Source organism: Pavona decussata, unplaced genomic scaffold (genome assembly GCF_977016875.1).
Source record: "Pavona decussata unplaced genomic scaffold, jaPavDecu1.1 SCAFFOLD_92, whole genome shotgun sequence".
Lineage (NCBI taxonomy): Eukaryota > Metazoa > Cnidaria > Anthozoa > Scleractinia > Agariciidae > Pavona > Pavona decussata.
The window spans coordinates 1,911,358-1,930,000 of record NW_028145509.1 but is presented as its reverse complement, the minus strand read 5'-3'; the positions used below and the strand labels follow the sequence as shown (position 1 = coordinate 1,930,000).

General features: G+C 37.4%; 2 protein-coding genes and 2 pseudogenes across 4 annotated transcripts in view; 1 reads left to right on the top strand and 3 right to left on the bottom strand.

The window, feature by feature from the left end:
- The window catches only part of LOC146473810 (hemicentin-2-like), a 163,549-nt gene that overhangs the window by 45,973 nt on the left and 98,933 nt on the right, over positions 1-18,643 (bottom strand). The gene's annotated exons all lie outside the window — the stretch shown is intronic.
- The window catches only part of LOC146473814 (uncharacterized), a 60,730-nt gene that overhangs the window by 34,619 nt on the left and 7,468 nt on the right, over positions 1-18,643 (top strand). The gene's annotated exons all lie outside the window — the stretch shown is intronic.
- LOC146473815 (uncharacterized) overlaps positions 1-18,643 on the bottom strand; it is a 68,277-nt pseudogene that overhangs the window by 45,973 nt on the left and 3,661 nt on the right. The window contains exons 3-5 of the transcript XR_014866308.1: positions 17,740-18,278; positions 16,512-16,825; positions 14,531-15,633 (exon numbers count right to left, since the gene is read on the bottom strand). The product of XR_014866308.1 is annotated as an uncharacterized LOC146473815 (transcript). The remainder of the gene's footprint in view (positions 1-14,530; positions 15,634-16,511; positions 16,826-17,739; positions 18,279-18,643) is intronic.
- On the bottom strand, positions 64-11,904 carry LOC146473816 (peroxidasin-like; annotated as a pseudogene). The gene is made up of 6 exons (XR_014866275.1): positions 11,870-11,904; positions 11,212-11,384; positions 9,486-10,121; positions 5,994-6,533; positions 1,213-1,525; positions 64-462 (listed from the first exon to the last, which is right to left on the bottom strand). The product of XR_014866275.1 is annotated as a peroxidasin-like (transcript).

Genomic DNA, 18,643 nt, shown 5'->3' with positions numbered 1-18,643 from the left:
GTTTTTCGTTCCCTGCAAGCTAGACTCTATCCATGATTGTAGCCTAATTAGAGTGTTATGAAACACTCTTTCGATTGTTTGACATAGCTCCTCAAACCATTTATTATTCCTGGAAAAATTAAAGGCAAACGGTTCACATTTCTAAACCTTACTTCAAGGAAATGACGAGCCTTTCAAATATTACCGAGGGATAGCTTTGTGCCTAATTTTTTATGAAATACTTCAGGATACTTGATGCCACATCACTAGTAGCTTAATTTTCTATACTTATCTTGACTAACCGAAAATCCTTTCACTGATAACAAACGCGATAAAAAATGGTTAATTTAACACAAATATTTCAACGCTCAAACAAGGCCACCAATAGTATGTCACAGGATAGAATCGAACAAATCTGGCTCTCACGTGACTGCTGAGGGAATTTTTCACAATGCCCATTGCATCTTTGTTTCCTTGGAAAACCTAAAAATCAGCAAAAAAAAAGCCACGTAGAATAAACAGAGATATAAGAAAATAAATGTAAAAAAACAAAATTTTGTTATTTCAAGAACTTTTTTTAGATGCAGGCGATAGTATGGGATGGAGGCAAATCAGATGAGGAGCACAATGGAGATTTGCCCACTTTTTTATGTTAATCTCATCATCTGTTAATTCGCCGCATAACTATTTGCTTTGTTTCCTTCCTTTCTTTACAGTCCTTGCTCTCTTGTTTATGTATACAAATGCAAACAATTCTTGTTTTAATTCACTTCCTGGTAATTATTCGTTACTATCTTCCTATCCTCCTAATTATTTGTTACTTGAGGGTAGCAGTATATTTAATTTACATGCAGTGTTGTTTCATATCCATATCATACAGCACTGGAATGGAAATCTCAGGCTTTGACGTAAGTTGTTTCTGCTCTAACTGTAATCAACAGACGCTGCTTCTTTATATCTGTGAGCGTCATCCGAATTAATAATAAAGGAGAAGTAAAAAGTTCAAAAGTCAACCGGGTATAAATTTTCTGAGACATTTAGAATTTCTTTGAGCAGATGATATCATCAGTGGCAAGCCAACTTAACGCGTTGAGTATATTCATGGACTTATCAAAAATTTTGGCTTCTACGCAATATTAACCCAGGACAACTCTTTTGGATTTTCAGTAATCTGTTTAGTTGTTTCTTGAGGTAAAAGATCTGGTAAGATTGGATTTAAGTTAACGTATTCACCTTTACAGCATTGTCTTCCATGTAGTAGTTAAACGTTGTTCCATCTAACGAAATTTTTAACTTGAAGCTGGTGGTCCGAACACTTCTCGTTATTCCTTGTGTTGCCACTGCACAAACAGAGCGAACTGCACCCATATCAACTTGAAGGTCAGGTCTGTTCTGTCATATTCAGTCTTTGGACACCACACTCCACGTGATCTCTTCCGTCCATTTAGTCGGCCATAGTATGGACGATCATTGTTAACGAATGTGCTTGCCGTAATTCTGTCATCCGGTATAGTGTCGATGTCCGCGACGCCCACAGGCTGACATCCTGGGAAACAAAAATGACAGTCATGATCTGCAGTCCACTTTAAACATAATTATTTTATTACAACGTTCTGTGAAAGGTTCTGGGAAAGGAATTATTATTATTATTATTATTATTATTATTATTATTATTATTATTATTATTATTATTATTATTATTATTATTATTATTATCATTATGGCAGTAAAAAATTCTGGATGCCCAGATATGCTAAACAATGATTGGGCGGCCAGCCGTAGCCAATCAATGCAACGACCAAAGTCCTTACATTTAAAATCTCAACTCCTAATCGTAAAGATCCTAGTAATCAAATTCTAAAACTATTTACTATCCATAAAATCCTCAATCTAAATACTAAAACCTCTGCTCCACACGATGGAAACACTTAAAAAAAGTATAATAAAATGCCTAATGGCTATTATTACAAAAGCTTAAAGCGCCTCGCAATATTGAGTGAGCTTGTGATGACTGACTTCTGTATCTGCAGAGCTATTGTGTCGCTTTTATCTCCCACTAGCTCTTTAAGTGCCTTCCTGACATCTCTTGAATAACCTCCGAGTACATCCACAATAATTTTTTTCACACGCTTTATTTAAATACGCAAATACACTTAATATGTTGCTTACACTTATATAAATTACTCACACTTATACAGTATTTGAATTTCACAAAGTACTTTTCTGTTCAGTTAAAAGAGAAAAAAAAAAGACAACTAAGTAATCGAGAAAAAGAAAAGAAGAGAAGAAAAAAATAATTAAGATAACAAAAGAAGTTAAACAAAAAACTACAAAATCGAGCCTACGCATTACCTTACATATGAGAGTTAAGAAAAAAATGCATTACATCATTCATTTTGATTGAGAGCAGAAATTCCATTTAAGCACATTTTTCTAATTTCCATTGAATAGTAAGTTTGTTTTCAAGTTCATCTAAAGACAATTTTTTTCTGAAGGTGTTTAGAGGAGTAGGTATATTGTTTGACCAAGATGATGAGCAAATCTAGCCTGCGTCTTTCGGGGTCCGAGAGCACATCAGTTACATGATGTATATCACGAAAGACAATTTGTTCTTTCGAGAGTGTTATAGTAGTACCTTGGCACTGGTTGAACCATGATATAATTTGTGAGTAAAGTTTAACAGATTCCCTGCAATCAATAAAGGTGTGTTCTACTGAATCAGCACTAGAGCAATATATACATTTATCGTTATCCGCTAAATGAAATAGTTTGAGTTCTCTCCTCGTTACAGTTATTCTATGCAGAAAACGAAAACAAAATTGACGGAGTTTGTTATCCTTAGTAAAGCGGTATATATCTTGAAACTTATTTGACCAATCAACAAATTCTTCTGGGAATTTATCCTGCCACTTTTTAACTCCACTTGGAACAATGGAGCCGAGATCATTGAACAACTGCTAATAATTTTTACAGCGCGCTTCAGCAAGATCAAAAAAAGTTTTATTTAAGGGAACGGATGCGGAAGTCGAAGAGAGATCAGCTGCAGGTATAAACGTTTGTGCTGCTCTCCTTTTCAACTCGGATGGAATGGCTAAAATTAGTTGAAAGTAGTGCAAATAATTTGTAGTAATGTTAAATTTGTTGCTGAACTCTTCATATGATAAAAACTTGCCATTTGTATTTAGCACATCCTTTACTGATACAACTCCGCTATCAAACCATGACTTCCAAAACAAGGTAGCATTGTCTATGGTTATCGACTTGTTATTCCAAAGAATGAATTCGCCATTTGGAAGGATGTTAGTTGTATTCTTGAGATCTTGAAAGTACTGAAGAAGTTCTCGATAAAAGAGAGGCAGACCTGTTTTCAAGAGTTTTACATTATAGTTGCATTTGAGAAGAAATAATAGGCTGCCATGTTTTCGAACGGTAGTAATTTGGAATTGCCTTCCATTTATCATCAGACGTGTCCAGTAGTCTACCAATCCAAGCTAGGCGTAACGATTTAATAACTGTGTGAAAATTAACAAAATTGATTCCCCATTTTTTTCTACTGGTTGATACATAACTACTCTTTTTATCTTGTCTTTCCTGTTTTTTCATAGAAAGGCAAAGAGATTCTCCTGAACAGTTTTGATAATCGATTCTGGAACAGTCAGCATGGATGCTGCATAAACTAACTGTGATATACCTAAAGCTTTCGCCAACAAAGACTTGCCATATATCGTACATGAGATCTCTTGAGAGCCACAAGTTCAATTTTGTTTTCATTTTCTTTATCTTTGCGTGAAAGTTTTCTTCAGTACATTTATATGTATTGAAGGGTAGATGTACTCCAAGAACTTTAATGGGTTCTTCTGTTGTCTTAAAGTAAAGTACTTTCAAATTTCTATCTTTCATGGAACCCATCCACACAGCTTTTGTTTTCTTCTTATTTAATTTTAAACCTGAAATATTTCCAAAACGATCCAAGATCTGTAAATGAGGTTTGAGTGATTCAACATTTTCCGTTATTATAGTAGTATCGTCAGCAAACTGTGAAATTTTGACCTCCTGGCCGTCTGGGAGGGAAATGCCTCTGTAATCTGGATCTTGGCGTATTTTTACTGCTAGCAATTCCACAGCGAGGATGAATAAAAGAGGACTTAGGGGACAACCTTGACGGACTCCTCTTGATACATTAAAATACGTTGTCAAAAACCCACCATTCATAACTGCACTTTGTACACCGTTATAAAAAATTGAGATCCATTTTTTCACATTTGGGCCAAAATTGAAAGCGTTCAAAGCTTTAGTAATGAAATCCCATTCAAGGCTATCAAAAGCCTTTTCGAAGTCTGTAAAGAGAAGCAATCCCGAAGTCTTTTTAGCATCTAGATATTCCGTTATATCACTTAAAAGTCTTATGTTTTGGCCTATGTATCTTCCCTTGACAAATCCGATTTGAAGGTATTTTTCTATTCTTTTTGCCAAAGCTTTAGTCAAAATTTTATAATCGATATTAAGTAAAGATATTGGACGCCAATTAGAGAGTTCAGTCAGGTCTCCGTCGGCTTTTGGTATTAAAGTTGTTATTAATCCTCTCCTTTGAGAAATAGATAGGGACCCGCTTTGAAAGGCTGCATTATAAGAATTTAGCAGATCTCTCCAAATGAGATCATAAAAGGACTCATAAAATTCTTTAGTGAATCCATCTTCACCTGGAGTTTTGTTGTCCGAGAAAGAGCTCACCGCCTCTTTTAATTATTATTATTATTATTATTATTATTATTATTATTATTATTATTATTATTATTATTATTATTAATAAAATGGCAGTAAAAACTTCTGGAGCCCAGATTACCTAAACATTGGGCGGCCAGCCGTAGCCAATCAATGTAACGACCATAGTCCATACAATTAAACTCCGAACTTCTAATCATAAAAATCCTAGTGATTAAATTCTAAAACTATTTACCATCCATAAAATCCTCAATCTAAATTCTAAAAGTTCTGTTCATCGCGATGAAAACACTTAAAAAATAAATAAAAATAAAAGTATAACAAAACGCCTAATGTCCATTATTTCAAAAGCTTAAAGTTGAGTGAGCTTGTGATAACTGATTTCTGTATCTGTATCTGTATCTGAAGCTTGTGTGGAATCACATACAGGTGAAATGTTTTCTGTCAATTAAAATCGATTTTGTGTGGACATGAGCCTGAACTACGACGTGCGTTCGTCGGACCATGTACATGTAAAAGCACTTCGAAATGTCACCACCAAAGATATTCACGGATGTTTGTCTACAGAATCTAATAACGGTTTTGTTTGGTTCAACTATTAACGTTGTGGATGAAATCCTTAGAGTTGAATGCCAGCCATATAAACAAATAATGGGCCCACGAGTTTTTCAATGAGGCGGCAGTGGTTATTTTTTTATTTTTTTTTTTCATTTTTTCTTTCTTTTTCTTTATCTTTTAAGTCTTTCTTTAAATTTCTTGAATCAGTCAAAAGGAATATAAGGGGAGTAAGTTTTTTTTTTATTTTTTGGTTGTCATCGACAAAATTTACTTTTTACTGATCTTGACAGGATCACATTTAGTGGTTTAACCTCAACTACGCGAGACTGTGAAAGATGGTTTGAAACTCCAGCGTCAAAAGAGTTCCTTTGCAAAACTTATGTGTCCTTTGCGAAAGGAGGCTGTTATGCTGAAAAATGTACCAAAACCAGCTGTTATCCGTTTTATTTTACCTATTCGGGCTATTACAGTGTTTATCAGTACTCTTTTATTATTATTATTATTATTATTATTATTATTATTATTATTATTATTATTATTACTATTATTATTATTATTATTATTATTATTATTATTATTATTATTATTATTATTATTATTATTTAAAGTAACACATCTTTAACAAGTTACACGTATCACAAATTACAAAGACAAAGTACTCTGCTAATCAGTTATCTTTTTGCAATTCAAATGCAACCACGTTAAACAGAAGAAAAGCTCAAACCTATTCCCACCTCGAATTGTCAATCTCAACGTAGAAAACGACTTGTGAACTTCGTTTGATGACGCTACACAATTGTAAATCCCAGAGTCCTCTTCTTTAGTATTCCAAATTTTCAGAGTTCCATCCAAACTAACTTTTGATCTTCCAACAGGTAGGACTCCGTTCTCCTTCATCCATGTGACTTTTGGCTGTGGGTCCCCAGTAGCCTGGCAACGGACTGTAACATTCTGGAATGTCCGTACCTCGAGCTGTGATTGCGGACGGACAGTGAAATGAGGAAGTTCCACAACGTTAAGATCTGTAACGGCCGAGTCATGTCCTAATTTATTTGACGCTGTGCACTTGTACAAACCATAATCTGTCTTCTCAGCATTTATTATTGACAGCTGTCCATAGTTCACAACAGCTCTGGCTTGCTCAAGGTTGCCGTACTCTTTGACCCACGTGATCACTGCCGGAGGGAAGCTAGTCACGTGGCATACTGGTAAGGTGATATTTTTGCCCTTTTCAACGTAAGATGGGCCAAACGAAAGAGAGACCTTGGGTTTACCTGTATACAGCAAAGTGTTAAACAGAAGCAGTTTTCTGTCAAAAAAAGACTTTAAAAACTTATTAACAGCCTGTTTAACATATTATTAGCATTATCATTATGCATACATACATAATTACATACTTTATTGTTACCTCCTCAATGGGGCTTTTCAGGAACAATTATTTAAATACTTAAGTTACTAATAACTACACAATTAAAATTAATCAAATTAAAACAAAAAACAAAAAACAAAAAAAAAAACCAATTACAACATTATCTAAACTTACTAATCGAGAAAAATACTAAAAATAAATGAAGTTCAGGAAGTATTTACAAAATTGTCTAAAAGCTTATTCTTTAAGGTACGTTTAAAAACTTGAACAGAACGGCTTGATTTAAAAAGGGGGTCTAAATTGTTCCAAAGTCCAACAGTTCTGTAATAAAATGTTCTTTGACCTGAGGCTGTTTTAAAAAGAGGTACATTAAGCTTTTGGCCACTCCTAGTTGTACGCTTGGTAACTTGCACGCGGGTAATGAATTGGGACGTCAGATATTCGGGGGCGTGTCCGGAAATGCATTTAAAAGCCATGGTAGCTTGGCGGTAGTATAGTTCGTCCTTAACGGGTAACCAAGACAAATTTTTCAAGTGGGGAGTTACATGATCGTACTTTCTCGTGCCACTAACGATTCGACAAGCGAAGTTCTGCACAGCCTGCAATTTCCGTATATTTTTCTCTGTGGTATTTGCCCAGACGTTCGAGCAGTAGTACAACTTACTAAAAACTAAGGCGTTTATCACGGTTAACAACGACGTTCTGTCAAGACAGTGTTTGACACGATTAATTTGCGCAAGGCGTGCGATACATTCCGATACTGTGGTCTTAATATGATCATCAAATGTTAAGTTCGAATCCAAAATCACGCCGAGATCTTTGGCTGATTGTACAGGGAAGATGTCCTTTCCCAACAAAGACAAACGAAACTCAAGGAGCTTCGAAGTCATCTGTCGGCTCCCGAAAACAATTAATTTCGTCTTGTCTGGATTTAGTAATAGCCGATTTCTGAAGCACCAGTTGCGCACCCCGAGGAGGTCTTCGTTCATCTCCTCAACAATCCGTTGGGTGTCTTGTGAATGAAAAGAAACAAACAATTTTGTATCGTCTACGTAGCATTCAGTAGAGCAATTCCGTGGAGCTTCTGGTAGATCATTAACGTATATACTAAATAATAAGGGGCCCAGGATGCTGCCCTGAGGTACTCCATATTCAATCGGTATTGGATTGGAAACAGTGGAGTGAATTCGTACAACTTGATATCTATTTGTGAGATAGCTGTTAAACCATTGTAGCACACTAGTTGAGGCGCCAACGTCTTGTAGTTTTCGTAACAGTATTTGGTGGTCGACACTATCAAACGCTTTGCTCATATCTAGGAGAACACAGGCAGTTAATTTCTTATCATCTATTCCTTTAAGAAATGCATCAGTCGTGCGAAGTAATGATGTTTCAGTAGAGTGCCATTTTTTGCTTCCGTTTTGTTTTGTCGTCAGCCTCTTCTTCGTTGTCAAATAAGTGACAAACTGATTATAAGCGACTCTCTCACAGACCTTTGACAACACAGGTAGTAGCGAAATTGGTCTATTATTGTTAGGAAGTTCGTGATTGCCTTGTTTGGGAATAGGTGTGATTTCGGCTGTTTTCCGGATCCCTGGGAATGTTGAAGATGAAAGAGAAGCATTGATGATTGATGTAACAAAAGGGAGTATAATCGGCAGGCAGTCTTTGATGACTCGAGTTGGCACTTTATCAATCCCAGGAGCCTTATTAGAAGGCATTGCATTTATAATGTCCTCGACTTGTTTACATTCAACAGAATGAAATGTAAATTGCTCAGATGTCGGAAAACTTCTAGGAGTAAATTATCATTATCATTATCATTATCATTATCATTATCATTATCATTATCATTATCATTATCATTATCATTATCATTATCATTATCATTATTATTATTATTATTATTAGGTGGGATCAAATAGCTAAATTGCGAAGAACCCATTGCAATAAAAGGCTTTCTGAGCTAATATCCAGAATAAGGTCGCAGCTAGCATTTTCATACTTGTTATGGAATTCATCGTTCTTTAACATTTGTGCAATAAAGATTGAACTATGTGATTTTTTTTTTTTTGAAAAGAGGTCGCGAAACGCTGTAAGATCACGATAAGCGTAAAATACATGTATTCAAAATCGACAGTGTCCGGTCAAATTGTATAGAAATTAAAGCGAATTATATTTAACTACGGATTAACTAACATGCAAACATCGCTACATATTGCGTTTTTGAGCGAAAAGTACCGATAAGTTTTTCAAAACTACACTTTCACAAAAATAAAGGAAAAAAATGATTTCTGGTTTACTCAAAATATGTTTAAGCAACCATTGAACAGAACAAAAGCGTTGAAGGAGCACTAGTATTCGTCTTATTCCGTACCAAACAACACTCGATCAAGAGCTAAACGCCATTGCATTGATCAACCCTATCCCCTCCTGTCACATGAATCTTCCAAAGCGATGTCTTAAGCGTCCAGTTTGGTGATTATATTAAGGGCACCTTGGGAATTGTTTTGGACCATCGCATTATGCCCAATGATTAGGGCATCAGACCCGCGAGATCACGCTCATTCGTTTGACTCTTGTGCCGCACTCAGAGTTTTATCGGTGTCGCAAGTTCACGACAAGTTGGACAATACAGTTTCTTGGCCAAGCTTAAATTAACATCATTTTTAATTAAAAAAAAAATCTTGGCGTGGTCAATTTTTTTGTATAAAAGTTATTTTTCCCGGCTTACCCACACAACAAAGCAACCTAAAACTTGGTCTCAATTCGCGTGAGTGTGTGGGTGAAACTCCTCGGTATCATTTCAGTGCCACTCGGCGAAATTTGTACAGTTAAACTAATACAGAAAACCTACTTTGTACAACAAGACTGGTGACCTCTTCTTTCTTTCCCAGAATATTTCGCGCCACACACTTGTATTTCCCAGCATCCTCAAATCGTGCGTCGTCAATTTGCATCAGTCCTTCTGCAGTCACCTTTGTTCTGTTGGTTGGTAACACTCCATTCTCTCGGGACCAGGTGATTTGTGGAGCGGGATTTCCCGAGGCAGAGCACAGTAACGAAGCTGTGGTGCTTTCATTCACAGTCAACTGAGAAGAGGACAGTGATATTTTTGGTGCAGAAATAGATTCACCTGGTTCACCTTTTATTCCTGGCAGACCAGGTGCGCCAGTATCTCCTTTAATTCCCTTTTCTCCTCTCAATCCTGGTGGACCCATAATTCCTTGTTTTCCGCTTCTGCCAGGTGGTCCCATCATCCCTTCCGATCCTTTTCTCCCTCTCCTCCCTGGTGGTCCTGGTCGTCCTCGTGGACAAACGTTTCCACTGTTGTGACAAACCTGTTTTAAACTTGTGACGACATCCTTTAAAACTTCTTTTAGGTTAGATGACTTATTAAAAGGTTTGCTGTTTCCAATACTCCTTGTAGACCTTTTCAGTTTCACCCCGATGGCAACCTCCTTCTTTACAGCATCGAAGAATTCGGGCTTGTCTAAGAGAATGGAAAATTAGAGAGGTATAAGCAAGAGGACCGTTTCTACAGTAGAAACAAGCCGCCACTTAGCTACAATCCTCGTCTGTCCTTCCTCGCTGTAAAACTCTCTGATTTCCATTGTTTAAGCTGTCGAGTTTTCCTTAGCTAGATGTTCGTCATTTCATATACCGTTTCATTAAGGTTTATTTCCTTTATCTCAAACTACACCCGATCTAAGCACTGTCCATAAAAAAAAAAACGATGGAAGTCCATTTGATGACCCGTGTTATGATTCGCTCGAAATTAAGTTTCTGCTTGGTAATTGGCTTATTATAATCTTGCTAACGGAAAATTTGCATAATTAATTTGCCCCTTCGAAAACGAAGGGAATTAGGGAAGGGAGTTTTTTTGAGAAGATATTTTGCCGAGGAAAGTTGCAGATTTTCTTTCCAATTCCGAAATAAGCTATCCGCAATTAAAAGATATCCACTCAAAGAAGCTGTTTGGGTCCCCTTGGTAAAATTTATGTATGCTAACCGGGAAAGAAGTACCTGTATTTACAATAGGTTAAGCACAACGCTGTTAGTCTGTTGCATGCGATCCAACTCAAGGCCTTATAACCTGTCTTGTTGTAAATCTGAATTTTAAGAAGTCTTCAAATAAGGGACAATTCAATGTTTACTACTTAGACTACCATCACTTAGAAATGTAACGCAACATGACGCGCAATTGTTTGTTAAATAATTCAGAACAAATTCGTAATACACAAAATGTGAAAAATTATATTAATGATTGTAATTTTAGAAACAGAAGAGAAAACAATAAATATTTACCTGTCTCCTGTTCATTGAATTCACAAGGAGCAGAAAAAAGAGAAAATCTTTATAGCATAGCTTTGCCATATTCCCCCCCCCCCCCCCCCCCTGGCATCTCCACCCCCACCCTTTCCCATTGTTATTCATCAAGTAGGACAATCGGTACACGATATGATTGAAACGACTATTTTCGTTTTCGGTGTCACAAAAGCTTTTAAGTGATTCTAATATTCAAGTAGAAAATGCACATGTAAATTAAATCGAAATGCAAACATTCTTTAGGCTCTCTTTACCTTTCATTGAAGCGTCCGCCATCCCTTGTCTGATGTGAGAAATGAATTCCTCGACAGTTACCAACCTTTGTTCGTGTTCATTAAACTTCACCTCGATTCTAACGAATCCAGCAGAGTAAAGAAGCAAACAAAAAACAGACAAAACTGTGCCGGGACTCACTGATAAACTAAGGCTTTAAGAGGACATCTTGTGAAAGAACTGATGATCGAAACGTGTTCTGCAAATATGTTCTGCTACGACAAATTCTGAAACCCTGCACTAGTTTATACCCGATATTTCTTTGCTAAATATCAGAATACATAGACATTTATCCCAAGGTTTCTGTGTATCAGTTTCAGTGACACGGAATTTGGATTGTCTCTGGAGAGTTGACTTTCTTATCTGCTCACACCACGTGCAAGGTCAGGTGTGGTGTGGGGGATGTATTGCTCCTCACTTCTGATGATTAAACTCCTTACGATGATTGCCTCTATGGATTTTGAAAAGGGTCTGACAGAAAGAGCTTAAAATTGACATTCCTAAATTTTCAAAACTCGCCAGCTCCTGTGGTATCTTAACCCTTTATTATGTCGCACAGTTAACACTAATTATAAACAACAAAGCAGTATGTAATTATAACCCTTCCTGTAACAGAAGCGCGTTCATACTGCCCCTCACTGACCCAGGGTCAAACTACTTCCCTTTTCCGTCATTTGTGCATCCTGTTGGTCTGAAAGAACCACAAACGTGCCATAACAAGGAATATTTGATAAATAATTCCATTCACAACTGTGTCACCTGGCAGCTTCTATCTAATATTGATCCTTACACTTTTGCTTTGTTTGTTTGAGCTCCAGTAAAAGTAAAAACTCGCCATTAATTGTTACAAACCAGGGCAAACTCCTCACACGTTACGCATTTTCCTGACAGTTCTGAAATGACTGCAATATGAAAGTGCTATTTACCATTTATTACTATTTCCATGAGGAAGTCGAACGAAATTTTTTTATTTATAATACATAAAAAACGAATACTAGGGTTTTTTCTTACAAGATACAGTCACGATTAATAAGCAACAGCTTAAACTTAAGAACTTTCTGACAAAGGTTAAGAAATCATTCATCGGTTCGCGTTCTAAAGTCCAAGTCTCTTGGACTTCGTGAGGGTTCGTATGATAATCGGCAATAATCGCTTTCCGGTTAATGACAATGATGTATTTTCAGTTATCTGACACAGGCATACTTAGAAAAAGGAAATCCGAGTGCTCCTGTTAGGAGTCGAACAATATATGTATTTAGTCCTTCCGATTACTTGTTCGGATGCTCTAACACTGTGCTACAGTGGACGCGTGGGTCAGAGCTCAAGTCATCGAGGCCGGTTATTGTCCGGTCAACTTTGAGAAATGAGAATATCTTCGGAAGACTTCGAGTAAACTCGGGAACACATTGTTGGTCGTCAGTGGTCTTCCAAAAACCTTGGTGATCATGTGGGATTTATGAGAATTGTCATCCCAACTAGCGTTGCTACATGTACGCATACAGCTATTTCAATTAACGTTGTCGGTTCAAAGCATGAAGCTAAAAGACAAGAGCGAAAGTTTACGTGGGACTTTTATGAATAAATTCATCAAAATCAGTCATGCCTGGAGAAAACAATAGGGTTGTAATTACCAGTACAATGACCTGCACGTGCAGGGATGATTTTGATGAAATTATTCATAAAAAATAATCCCACAAAACATTGCGGTCTTGTCTTTTAGCTTGATTTTAATCCGACAACGTTAATTGAAATAGCTGTATACTGCATGACGAACTTGAAAATGTTTTTTTTAAAACAAATATTTGTCGTGGGTGTGGATAGTCTTCCGTATGTGTTTTGCTCGTTTCAAAGAGAGTGGAAAGTAGCGTGCGTGCTTATACAATGCTAACGCACTAGAGTTAACGGGAAACAAAGAAACATGAGTTCCTTGGGTGTGCATAGTCCAGTCCTGGCTTCTCCACTCTCTGTCACGCAACATACGAATTTTGCTTTTCCGCCATTGCAAATACTTTCAAAAATATCACAAATATCGCAAGAAAAAGCTTCTGTAATTACTAAAGAATATTAGTAAATAAAAAAATCCACTTAGTTTCCGAGGATGAACGCTATTCAAACAGATGAAAACAGCTTCCTGAACTCTTCGATGAAACTTGAAAAATTTGGGCCAACGATTTCAAAGTGCTTCTCATTAACGCGCGCATGCGCCTGGAGAGAAATAGACCTTTAATGATTCATAGTGCGCCTTCACTATGTATTATTTCGTAAAAAAAATCTAGGTAGCTTACAGCAGCACTGATTTCTTTCGCAGGTCGCGTTTTTAAAAGAAACTGTTCGGCGAGAGTGCAAGGAGCGGCTGGAGCTCACCGATGCTCTGGGCGAAGCGCGGACTCAACTCTTGGCGCTTCAACGTGCTTCCGATGCCTCAATCTCACGAAGTGGCAGTCTCAACTCGTCAAGTTCTGGTAGTATTAACCGGGGAATTGCAAAGGGGCTGGCCTCCAATAAACTCAGCAACAGTTCTGGCTCCCAGGCTACTTACTGCTCGGTTGGCTTTGTCGGAGGAGTAGGTTGTAGACCTAGGTCGGGTGCACGTGATACTGGGAGGTCATCTTATAGAGGGAGCGTGGGCAATAGTCGGCAGAGAATAGCTGCTATTGTTCGAAGATCGGGTTCAAAGAGTTGACTGGCTGGAAATTCCAGTAGCTGACAGAGTTCATAAACCTTCGTGTCCACCGATAAGGAGATAAGTCCATCCACTCCGCGATATATCGATCGCATGATGGCAAGCTACCTCAGGTGATGCAAGTGATTGAGAAAGAGCTTGAAATTTCTAAGTCTTACCAAAGCGTGGGTGTGTAGACCTTTATCACACGTCGGCCATGTTGAGTCTCAACATATTAAAAAGCTTTGTTTCTGCACGGCAAGCCGCGCACTGAATTCGCGTCTGGCCGAGGCTTGCCGTCCCATAACAAAGCTTTTTATTCCCCCGAGACTCAAGATGGCCGCCGAGTGATAAGGGTCTATTGTGACCGTTGTTGCAAAGAGAGCAGTTTTATCTCGCAAAACTGGAAATCTGGCGAGGAGACACCAGCGCTTACTCGTACTCTACGCGCGAATTCCAGAGGCCTGGAAACTCCGTATCCATCCCGACCCTTACCACAGAGGCTCACACAGAAGAGGAAGGAAGAACTTGCATGATTGTATTAGAATCGAAGCGAATATTTTTCAAGAAAAGCAGACTGGTTTAGGTTCAGATTTATCACCATTGATTTTACTGCCTTTCAAAGTCAAAAAAACAACTTTAGCCAGAAATACTTGTTGTATATATAAAATGTAGAATAAAAATATAATCTGACTTTTTGATTCTCAAAAGCACCTAATACCTAGTGATAATCAAAGCCACTATTCACATCTAGTTTGAAGTAGCACATGCCACAGGGAATGTGAGCGTTTTTCAGCCATATTAAAATCGTCTAGATTTCTAACCTTGCCGGAAAAATCAACAGTTGGCTTGTAAATATACAATAAGAATGCGGTAGAGGCGAAGGACAATTTCTAATATACTGAAAGAAAATATGCAAATGAGAGTCCGCTCTTTATACAACTACAAAACAAAAAGCTAAAATTTATACATAAAAAAGGTAACCGGCCTCTCCCACCCCTCACACCCCTTACCAAGTGTTCTCTCCTCTGATGAAGAGAGGCTTCGCTCATAACGACTTCTAAACAATATAGGATGGTCAAGAAGGGAAGAGGGTGGGGATCTTACTTTACCTAGCCTGTTTTCTTTCTGGTCATATTGACACAAAAAAACTATGTAGGTTTTTCGTTCCTTGCAAGCTAGACTCTGTCCATGATTGTAGCCTAATAGAGTATAAGTAGGCATGTAACACGAGGAAGACCGGTTCATCCAATTTCCAAACAACGATCGAGATCTAGAAGTGGGTTGAAGGAGCGGCAGCCGAGTTTTCTCAAGCAACTTCGAAGTGTCTTGAAATCGGATGAAACACTCGTTCGATTGTTTGACATAGCTCCACAAGCCATTCATTACTCTTGGAGAAATTAAAGCTAGGTTCACATTTCTACATCTTACCTCAAGGTAGTGACGAGTCTTCCAAATAATGCCGAGGGCTTGCCTTGTGGACAATTTGTTATGAAATACTTCAGGATATTTGAAGCCACATTATTAATAGCTTAATTTTCTATACTTGTCCTGACTAACCTAAAATCGTGACACCGATAACAAACGCGATATGAAACGGTTAATTTAACACAAATATTTCAACGCTCAAACAAGGCCACCCATCGTATGTCACAGGATAGAATCGAACAAATCTGGCTCTCACGTGACTGCTGAGGGAATTTTTCACAATGCCTCTTTTATCTTTGTTTCCTTGGAAAACCTAAAAATAGGGGAAAATAACACTTGGATGAATAGAATAAACACAGAAATAAGAAAATAAATTGTCAAAAAAATGTGTTATGAGCTTTTTACATCCAGGGGATATTCTAAGAAACCACACAACGCTTTTTAAATTATCCAGGGGATAGTATTCACTAGCTGCAAAAAATATGAAGAGTTCGAAATTAAAAAAAAAATAGCAATAAAAATAATAATGATATAAAACAATAACAGGCCCGTGTAGATTTTGACAGATGAGGAGCACTATGGCGATTTGCCCACTTTAAGTTAATCTTTCCAGCTGTTAATTTGCCGGATAGCCATTTGGTTTGTTTTCTTTTTTATTAAAAGTCATTTCTCTTGTTTTTAAAAGTACAAATGCAATCATCTCCTGTTTTTATTCACTTCCTAGTAATTATTTGTTACTATCCTAAGTGGCAACCCACCACGAGTAGGGTAAGCTACTTGAGGGTGCCAGTATATTTATTTTACATGCAGTATTGTTTTATATAAATACAGCACTGGAATGGAAATTTCTTTGGCGTAAGTTGTTTCTGCTCTTAACTGTAATCAAGTCATTTCTAACAGACGCTGTTTCGTTGTATCTGTGAGAGTCATCTGAATTATTAATAAAATAGAAGAAAGCAACTCGAACGTCAACTGGGTATAAATTTTCTGAAACATTTCGAGTTTCTCTGAGCAGATGATATCATCGTAGTAAGCCAACTTAACGCGTTGAATACATTCATTGAGTAATCCGAAATATTGGTTTCTAAGTAATATCAACCCAGGGCAACGTGTTTGAATTTCCAGCAATCTATTTAGTTGTTTCTTGGAGCAAAAGGTCTACCAAGATTAGATTTAAGTTAACTTATTCACCTTTACAGCATTGTCTTCCCTGTAGTAGTTAAACGTTGTTCCATCTAACGAAAGTTTTAACTTGAAGCTTGTGGTCCAATAACCGTTCATTCCTCCTTGTGTAGCCACTGCACAAACAGAGCCCACTGCACCCATATCAACTTGAAGGTAATCTGTTCTGTCATTTTTTTTGTCTGTACACCATACTCCATATGTTCCCCTCCGTCCATTCAGTCGGCCGTGATATGGCTGATAATTACTGTTATGGAATGTGCTTGCCGTAATTCTGTAATCCGGTATTGTGTTGATGTCCGCGACGCCTACAGGCTGACATGCTGGTAAACAAAAATGACAGCAATCTCCAGTTCACTTTGAACAGTATTTACTATAAAGACATTCTGTGAAATGGAAATGATAAACTGTAGTCGATGGTAACGAATGTGGATTGTTTTACGGGTTGTGCTTTGACTTTTGCGAGTTTTATTTTTTGTTTGCTCTTTCGTACTTACGTAAAAAATGCAATCAAAATTTTTGTCTTGTTACAAGTAGTTGATATATTTATCTTTAGACTATCAGGCTAACACAGTTTGGCTCACTTCAGGGATTACAATCATATTTTAACTGTTACAACTCACTTTACAAAAAAAAAAAAAAAAGAAAGACAATTCCCTAGGTTCGCGCCTCCTAGGTAACAAGTTAAATGAAAAGTTGGTTGCGTCTCCTCCGGTGATATTCACGAATGCTTCTCTACGGAGTCGTCTAGAAACGTTTTTTGTTTGGTCCAATTCAACTTTTTACGCTGTGAGCAAAACCCTTAGAGTTGACACCAAGCCATATAAAAAATAATGAGCCCACGAGTAGTTCTGTTAGACTGTGATTATTTTCTTTACTTTTCTTTATCTTTTTATCATTTGTTTGAATTTCTTGAACCATTCAAAAGGAATATCAGGGGAGTAAGTTTGGTTAAAATCGATAAAATTTACTTTTTAATGATCTTGGCAGGATCACATTTTGGTTCAGTTAACCTCAGCTACGCGAGACTGTGAAAGATGATTTGAAACTCAAGCGTCAAAGAGTTGCTTCCAAAACTTATGGGTACTATGCGGAAGGGGGCTGTTATGCTGAACAATGTGACAAAACTGTTATACGTTTTATTTTATCTATACTTGGGCTAAAATAGTTTTTTAAATCTATTTGCAAATGAAATGCAGCCACATAATACAGAAGAAAAGCTCAAACCTATTCTTACCTCTGATTGTCAATCTTAACGCAGAAAACGCCTTTAGAACTTCGCTTGATGACGCTACACAAATGTAAATCTCAGAATCCTCTTCTTTAGTATTCCAAATTTTCAGTGTTCCTTCCAAACTAACTTTTGATCTTCCATCAGGTAGGACTCCGTCTCCTTCATCCACGTGACTTTTGGCTGTGGGTCCCCAGTAGCCTGACAGCGGACTGTAACATTCTGGAATGTGTGTACCTCGAGCTGTGATGGCGGACGGACAGTGAAATGAGGAAGTTCCACAACGTTAAGATCTGTAACGGCCGAATCATGTCCTAATTTATTTGATGCTGTGCACTTGTACAAACCAGAATCTGTCTTCTCAGCATTTATGATTGACAGCTGTCCATCGTTCTCAACAGCTCTGGCTTTCTTAAGCTTGCCGTGCTCTTTGACCCACGTGATCAGTGCCGGAGGGAAGCTAGTCACGTGGCATACTGGTAAGGTGACGTTTTTGCCTTTTTCAACGTAAGATGGACCAAACGAAAGAACGACCTTGGGTTTACCTGTATGCAGCAAAGTGTAAAAGGTACTCAGAAAGAGAAGCAGTTTTCAGTCAAAAAAAGAAAAAAAAACTTATTAACAGCCTGTAGAACATAATATTCTTATTGAGTGGGATTAAATAGCTAAATTGCGATAAACCTGTCGCAACAAAGCTAATATCCAGAACAAGGTCGCAGCTTGCATTTTCGTACTTTGTTATGGCACTCATCGTTCTTTAACATATGTGCAATACAGATTGAACTATGCGAATATTTTTTTTGGAAAAGAGGCCGCAAAATGCTGTAAGATCACGATAAGCGTGAATACGTGTATTCGAAATCGACATTGCCCGGTCAAATTCTATACAAATTTGAGCGAATTATATTTA